Below are 9,138 nucleotides of genomic sequence, written 5' to 3' on the forward strand. Positions count from 1 at the left end.
CATAGTGGATCTATTCTATTCTGTACAAATTCTTAGCCTCCGAAGCTGGGTCCCTTCCCTATATGTAAACTGATCTACGCGGATGAAATAGTACTGCTAGACCAAACTTCTAAAGGTCTACAAAACATTCTTACATCCTTATTATTTTTTATTTTTTATTGTTATGGTTGATAATGAGATCAATAATCATCCTTTCAAAAATTAACATTTTTCTTGTATGTATAACATTACAAAGTGTAAGAAATTAAAATATAGGAAAAAGTAAAACTAGAAATGACAGCTGCATTAAAAATGAATATAACACAGTCAAACATTGTATGATCAATACTAAGATAACCATGTGCGGAAGTAATTCAATTCCATCTTCTGCAACCAACACTGTTTTACAGATTATCCCAATTTTAAGGACATGAGAGGATTTTGACAATTGCAACTCTTACTTTCAATATTCTTCTCTGGAATAATTGGTTTCAAAGTATGTCTAATGTCAATAGTCTAAATTCTTTAAAATAGGGTTTCAGGCAGTAGTTTTGTTTCTCCAGTAAGTTGGGAAAGTCTGTCAGCAAATGCTTCAAATATTAGCACTTGTTTACATGACAGCCAGATCTACAGGCATTATTGCCATCAGGGATTAGCTTCTGTGTACATAGCCCTTCTCTTGTTTGCCACAAGTTCAGTCTGAAGTGTAGACAAGCGTTTCTAAATGCCAGATTAGGAAATTTCAGCAAATATGATTCTGTTGTTCGCAGCTTCTTTGGAGTGAATGGATTATTAGCAAACAACTTGTATTGCAAGCAGTGATTAATTGTGCATATCCAGTCATTTTGCCACAGTTCATGCTTTGCTCCATTCGGATTTGTTGACAGTAAATCATCTTAAATATCTGCACTGTCCATAATAATTTTGATTTGTTTTCTCCATTCGATTGCACAAGCATAATTCGAACAGTTTAGATAGTTGGCAAGTGTCTGAAGCAAGGTCCCCGGTTTATTGCTAAGGCAACATTTCCTATACAAAGATAACACTTTCCAATTATACATGCTAGAGAGTGACAACAAGCCCAGTTCATACCTGAGAATGCACATCGGCTGCGACTTTGGCAAGGCTAGTACACATTTCCAGAATGCACCCTGAAGTTTTAAACAGTATGATTTTGGTTTAAAGGTTTTGGTTTCTGATCCATACAAAACAATTGGCACAACCTTCTGAGTGTAAAAGGTTATTAAGGGTGAGCAAAAGAATTTACCAAATTTAGCGTGGATTATTTTTGCTTGGGATGTTGCCGTAACTATTTTGATATTGAGATCTTTTAGAAAAGAGTGATCTGAAAGGTGATCATTAGTATTTATTCCCAAGTATTTGTAATCTTTGACTACTTCAACTATGTTTCCATATAAATTCCAATTTGAAGATTTTTTAAATGATCGACGAGGTTCGTATTCCATGATTTTTGATTTGTGTGTATTTATTGTCAGATGATTAGTGTCTGCATAGTCTTCAAGAGCTGTCAGTAGCTTTTGGAGACTTTTATGCGTTTATGATAAAAGGAAAAGCTCGTTGGCGTAAAATAGCGACGCAATGGGTTCTTTTCCCAGCCTTGGAGGATCAGAGACTATACCATTGAACTTGCTTCTCATGTCAGATATAAAAAACTGAAAGTGTTGAAGCTAGTACGCATCCTTGTTTTAGACCACAGTAGGTGTTAATAGGTGCTGATAGTTTGCCTTCTAATGTTAGTCTAATTTTAATTGAAGTATTGGAATGCAATTGTTGAATTAGGGATACAATGCAATCAGGCCAACCTGCTTCAGTACTTTTGTAGAATAGTAGATGTTGTGAAACTGAATCAAATGCGGCTTTAAAGTCTATGTATGGGGTTCTTTTGGCAATCAACCCACTTTACACTATGCACCTGATTTAAATTAGAGTTCTTTGAGTAGTGTTGCAGGTGTGTGTAGCAAAAAGAGGCAAAAATGAAACCCCAACCTCTTATTGCAAACAAAACAAAAACATGGCCACACACAATAAAAACTGCGCCACACTTGCTCCTTGTATTGGTTTAGTTTTTGTTGTTTATAAGTTTCTGCAAAACATAATCAAAAGAAAAATGCCCATCTGATAACACGTGTTTCAACACACAAGTACCTTTCTCAAATCTGGGCGAATAAGGTCTGTGCATTTACAATAAACAATAAGTCAACATATGAATAAAATGTTAAACAAAAATTGTATTATAGTCCCAAAAAACATATTAACCACAGTTTGGTCAAAGTTTCAAAACACAGACATTGAGGAGGGGTGAAAGGGAAAGGCAGTTTAGGGTGTAATGAAAAAGAAAAAGAAACCAAAAAGAATGCATGAGTGACACAATAATAAGTAGTAAATAAAGGCAGTTCCACTATATGTTTTGTCACGGGTATTATTTTTCAAAGGTAGTAGATATAGTTTCATTCTGCTCTTACCTATATTCCAAATGTGGGTTAAAGTCTGGTGTGCCAAAAATTCACGGGTTCAATCCCCCTGGAGAGTACATTTTAGAGTAATATTGATCATAAGTAAAATGTGTTGCAAATTGCAGGTCTGTCTGCGTGATTAGATTGTAGTCCGAAGCGGATGATTAAATAAAAATGTATTATTTACAACCGGTACAGCCTGGTAGGTCCCTGTGAATGGCATTCATTTTAAAGATATAATCTCTACTGAACAAAATTCTAATTACGGTGAGTCTCCCTTATTGTTTAAATGTATCAAAGTAATTTAATACAAGTAGGATTTTGCAATGGTGCAATTGGTGATGTCGTATCTGGCCAGTAAATCACACGATTTGCTTCAGTAAGCTTTGTGTGAATAAACCGATCCCAGTTTACATAGTGTTGTTGTATTTACGTAAAATGATGTTGTCATCATATTGCAATGCTCCTTTCATTCAGTGTGGCCGAGCACGTGGGACCATGAGCCACGCATGTCCCCACCTCTCCTCGGACAGGTCACTTTCTCTATTATTGTCCATCTGATTTCGTTGGCTTTATGGTTACTTAGTTTAAAGTGTTCCACCATTGGGGCATTTTCCCGTTCTGTTCTTATACACGAATGGTGCTCTTGTATGCATTTTGTTATAGGTCTGGTGGTCATGCCTATGTATTTTTTATTGCATGGGCCGTTAATCATGTAGATGACGTTCGAAGTATTGCAGTTGGTCAGCGACTGTTGCCGGCATGGGGTCGTTAGACCAAGGTCCAAGGTTTGGGATTTTTTTTCAGGAAGCAAACATTGCATTGACTGCATGGAGAGTGTCCAGATGCTGGTGTTGTCTCCCAAAGAGTAGTTTGGTTGGGAGCTGACTGGGATGGCATATAGGAGTGTATGAGATTGTCTCTTAAATTTTTCCTCTTTTTGATGGCAGAACGTGGTAAAGGGAGGGTCACCGGGCCCATGTTTATTAATGGCCAACGTTTCATGATTTCTCTTTTGATTTGGTTCACTTTATTGGAATAACTGAACACTGCTGTTATTGTTTTTCCACCTATTGGGGGTACTTTCTGCTATTAAGTAATGGCTCTCGGGATGTTTCTGTCTCTTTTTCTGGCCATTTTGATGTTTTTTTTGGGGTATCCCCGTTCTGATAGTTTGTTTGCCGGAGTCTGCGCTAGGATGTCATATTCCTGTAAACACGAGCAGTTACGCCTATAGCGCAAAATTGGCCAAAGGGTAAGTTCTCACGTAGGCTCCTTGGATGGAAGCTTGTGTAGACCAATAGGGCATTGCGGTCTGTGGGTTTCCTAAAGACCGTCGTGGTCAGATGTCCCTCGTTTGTTCTGATTTCTACATCTAGGAAGTGTATCACTTCTTTCGAAATGCAGTGTGTGAATTTCAAGAACGGGTTTCGAGAATTCAACCAGTCCAGGAATTCCAAGAAGGATGTTTGCGTCCCTGTGTAGATCGCCAAGATATCATCAATGTATTTCGTCCACAGGAATACCTGTGATCTATAGGGGTTGGTTGGTGTGTAGATATTTAGCTCTTCAAATTCCACTACGTAGAGATTAGCGAGGGATGGTGCAAAAGTAGCCCCCATGGCAGTCCCTGAACATTGTTGGTAGAAGGTCTCTTTCTGAAGGAAGAAGTTTTGAGTTAGTGCTAGTTCGGCCATCTGCATAATTGTTTCTATTGGTACTGCCAGTGGGGTCTCCAATTCTCGTAGTACTTTTTCCACAATTTATAATGTGGCTGTTTGTGGGATGTTGGTATATAGTGCTTCAATGTCTAGTGTCACCAAAAATTGAGTTGCTGGATCAAAGGTGACCTCGTGGAGCATGTTCAAGACGCTCATTGTGTCTTTCAAGTAGGAGCGCATCTTTGGGATTTCCGGTCTTAGAAAGAAATTGACGAATTGTGATAAAGGTTCCAAGATGGACTCAATGCCTGCTACGATAGGTCTTGTTGGTCAAGTTTTAAAAGGTGCCAGTTCTTGGATAGAATCTTTTTGATTTCATAGTTGTTGTGGCTGAAAGTGGTAATGTATCTCACTTGGTCTTGGTCCTGTATTTGTTTTGGTTGTTTTGGGGTTAAGGTGTCTTCCCTGTTGATTTTCTTAATCTTATTATATGCTTGCTGTATACATTTGTTATTGTAGCCCCCCTTTTTGAATCTTTGTTGAAGCAACTTGCATTCTTGGTCAAAGTCAGCATTGTCTGCACAGTTTCTCCTTGCTCTCACAAACTCTCCTGTCGGTATATTATTTACGTATATATTATATTTAATAAATGTACCCCTAACGGATAAAACACAATGACAGCATCGGTTTGGGTTCCTGTATGTCCCTTTTAATGGTCAACATGTATATTAAGCCCAGAATATGGCACCAGTGAACACAGGAGCACTAGACACTAAGATAGGACTAATATTACCTTGACAACGCAAGGTATAGAGAAGCATTGTGATCACAGAGGATCGCCGACGCTTTGAAGAGACGAGACGCACTTTAGAGGTAAGCCCTACTGATAAGGTTTGCCTGGCACATCCAGTAGTGCTATAGGACGATAGTTAGAAGCCAGTTGACGATTGCCCTTTTTGAAAATAGGTATGATGGTAGATTTTTGCCATGATGAAGGAACTGTCTACGACCTTAGTATTTGCTTGCAAATTATACAGAGAATCTTGGCCCAATGTTCTGGGTGAGCTTTGAGCTCCAGATTTGTAAGACCATCAGGTCCTGGTGCTCTAGAAGAGCTAAGTTTTGAAAAGTAAAATTGAATGCCAATTTGCTCGAAGTTAATTGTAATTGGGGAGAAGGGAGAGAAGGAGGCTCGATGTCCATTTTGATCAACTAGAGCACATAGAGCCGTAAAATGCTGGGTCCAAGCTTTTTCCGGTAATGCATTTTTTTGCACAGGCACTGGAGTATGGTGAGTTGCTTGATTAAGCAAGAGCCAGATTTCATTAGATCTTTTGCATGCAATAACTCACAGCATTTCTTCACCATCCTTTTGATAGATTAGGGTTTTGCGTGATGTCAATCAATTTTTATAGTGCGTTTTAAGTGTTTTCAATTGGGCAAACCTTGCTTCTGGTGGTAATTTGTGAGCTAATGTCCTGGCTTTACGGAGAGCGGCTTTTTTCTGTCGTATTCCGCAGTCATATACATGAGCATGCCTAAAAGTTGGTTTGCTTGTTTTTAGTGGAGTCACTTTAAAAAAAGTTGGAGAGCAGTGACATAGCATCCATCTGTTTTAGTTAGATGGGAAACTGGAGTGGACGTATAGGACGTGATGCAGGTTTGAAGATTGGTAAATTGCTCCGGAGACCACTTAAGGCGGTTTCATCCTCCTGTTATAGTTAGATTAGCTCTGTATTTAGACGGTTGGATAGATTGGCTTGGAGTTTGCCAAGTCCATATCAGTGATAGTTGCTTATGGTCGTTACGGGTTTGACGTATGATTTTGAATCATTGGGCGACAGAAAAAAAGGATCTTTCTACATAGATATATTCTATGATTGCCTCTAAATTCTGATTCCTCCAGGTGCTATTTGGCGGTATATCTCCATCTATAGCTCCATTTAGCATAATTAGATCTCTGCTGGCCATCAACACGTTCCATCGCCGTGTGAGAAGAACATCATTTGATGTAACCTTAGACATGCTGTGAATGTTTAAATCACCGGTCACAATGGTGGATGTTTTGAAGAGTCTAACATGATTAGGTTTCATATGGATTCTGTGGCCGTGAAAAAGGTATCCACTGGAAGGGCTGAGTGTTTTCAGTACAAATTAACTAGGGCTAGGATTTTATTTGGTGTTGTTATCTTGACCAATTGGATGTAGCTATTTGGTTCTGCCCATGCCTGCACTTCCAGGCCGGTAGAGTTCTTTACAGCTACCAAATGTCCAGCTATTGGTCTGCCCTTAGCCTGAGTTATTGCTGCAAGCACTAAAATTGCATGGTCGTCCCACACTGGTGGTTCAACAAGCCAGGTCTCTTGGAGAGCAATGATGTCATATAGGTCTACAACATTTGTTTTGGAATTCATGAGGTGCTTATGCCCTCTTGTATTGCAGCTGAGTAGCCTGTAAGATTGTGATTCAGCTCTCTCCACCTACATCCCCTGGTCATGATCGAGCAGACTGGAGTCCATGCTTGCTAACGTGAATTTGACGATGATGACTTGAGGCGTGTTGAGAGCACACCACAGTGATAGCTGGTAATTGCAGTGTCCTATTTGAGGATTGAGAGTGAGCACTAGCCAAATCTGAGGGAGGCTCTATGATTTTATCTGATTTGTGACCAAGACAGAAACTTAACTCGAAAAGTGAGTGCCTGGCCTGCCATATGTTGAAAACAATACCAGACTTGATCCACAGTCTAGCTGTAGAAAGGTCAGAGTCATCAGGAAATTCTACTCGAGTGATATCAGAAGTAGAGAGATCCTCTAAAGATGGTGCGTCATTAAAGATGTTCAGGACACAAGTTCTGTTTAGGTCGTAGGCGGGATAAGGCCTCGATCTACAACCTATATTCAATTTGTGGCAGGCATTGGTTGCAGAGTTTTCACTATCTTGGTCTCTGAGGGAGCCAAGATAGATGCGGGTTGTTTCTGCTTTCTCACTCTCTGCCTATCCCCTCCCTTCCCCTACTCCCTGCTCCTCCTCTGGCCCTTCTGCAGCCAACCCCCCTCCTTCCTTCTCAACCTTTCCCCTTTTCTCCGCAGACGAGGTTTCTAGACAAGTCCGATCTATGAAAGTCTTGTCATAACAGGTTCACCCCTGTTCCTCCAAAACTATCAGGTACCACATCGACACCCTGGTTCCTGCCCTGGCTGATTTCTGCAATCACTCTTTTGCCACCGGAGTCTTCCCATCCCCCCTACAGCACTCCTTTGTGCATCCCCTTCTTAAGGGACCCTCTGCCGACGCCTCATGCCGGCTAACTATCGCCTAATCTCCATAACTCCCTTCGTGGGCAGGCTCCTGGAGAAACTGGCCATCCCCCAGCTTAATCTCCATACTGATTCTGTTGGTTGCCTTCATGACCATCAGTCTGGTTTCAGAGCTGCCAGAAGCACGGAAACTGCTCTCCTGAACATCCGTGAAGACCTGCTTTCTAATCTTGACTCCAACACCCCTTGTGTCCTCATCCTGCTTGATCTCTCATCTGCCTTTGACACTGTCAACCATGACATCCTGCTCAACCATCTCTGTGATAACCTGGGTATCACTGGCCAGGCTCTTGCGTGGCTGACTTTTTTCCTCTCTGACCGACCTTCCCAGGTTCAACTTGGGTCCTTCCTCTCCGCCACCTTTTTCTCTACCTGTGGTGTCCCCCAGGGGTCTAACCTCTCTCCCTGGCTGTTCAACCAATACCTGGCTCTCCTTGCCCACCGCATTGACGCTCTCTGCCCCAACTTTCAGCATTATGCGGATGACACCCAGCTCATTTTCAGGCTACCCTCTACCTCAACCTCTTCTTCCCTCATCTCTGATTGTCTGTCTGCTATCCAGGAGTGGTGTGCCGCCAATGACCTCTGCCCTAATGCCAGTAAGACTGAGATTCTCCTCATCAGCACACCTGCCCCCTCCTTTCCTGCTGCTCTCTGGCCGGCCTCTCTTGGTCCTCTTCCCGCTCCCACCTGCAAAGCCAAAAACCTTGGGGTCATCTTCCACTCCACACTTTCCTTCTCTCTTCACATCTCTGACGTCTCCAAGAAGTCACATTAACAGCTGCACCTCCTCAGAGGTATTCTGCCTTTCTTCTCCTTCCCCCAGAAGCTCACTGTCTCCAGAGCTCTGGTTCTCTCTAGGCTGGACTATTGCAACAACCTCTTTCTAAAACTGCCTGCCTCTACTCTCCGTCCTCTGCAACTCATCCAGAACAGGACTGCGAGACTTGTCCTTGGCCTCAAGCCCAGGGATCATATCTCTCCAGGACTGAAATCTCTGCATTGGCTCCCAGTGGCGGCAAGGATCAAGTTCAAAACCCTCTGCATCATCCACAAGGCCTTCTGGGGCCTGGGTCCTCAATACCCCCAACTCGCTCTTCCTAAATATCTTCCTTCTCGAGCTCTTCGCTCATCCACCTCCAACTCCCTCACGGTCAGTCGCTTCTCCAATCAACGAAATGGTGATAGATCTCTCTCCTCGGCTAGCGCTTCCCTCTAGAACAGCCTCCCTGCCTCCCTTAAACTGAGGAGAACCATCTCCGGTTCCGGAAAGACCTCAAAACCTATCTATTTGCTTCTGCCTTCTCTCCTCCTTTTCTCTGCTAACCTCCTGGCTGAAACCGGTATTTCACTGGCTACCTGGACACCCTTCTGATCCCTGGCTCAGGGCCCTCTACTGCCAGCGTCACACACCTGCACTGCCCACCTGGCAACCCCCGCACTCGGGGACTGTTTCTGTATCCCTACAGTCCCCCCACTAGACCTCAATAGCTGCTTTCCACACTTACCCATGCACTTGCAACTTGCTGGCCGCTATTTATTTAATTTATTGTTATCATCTTTTCCCATGAACTGCACGTTCCCTTCCCCCCTTCCGATGCACTTGCGCGATCTGACTGACACCTGGCCTAGTAGGATTGTTGTTTTGTTTTGTCCCTTTGTTCCCTTCCCTTGACTCGTCGCACCTTGACACACTTGTGTATA

This window comes from Ambystoma mexicanum, chromosome 5p, assembly GCF_040938575.1.
Source record: "Ambystoma mexicanum isolate Mex_15411 chromosome 5p, UKY_AmexF1_1, whole genome shotgun sequence".
Taxonomy (NCBI): Eukaryota; Metazoa; Chordata; class Amphibia; order Caudata; family Ambystomatidae; genus Ambystoma; species Ambystoma mexicanum.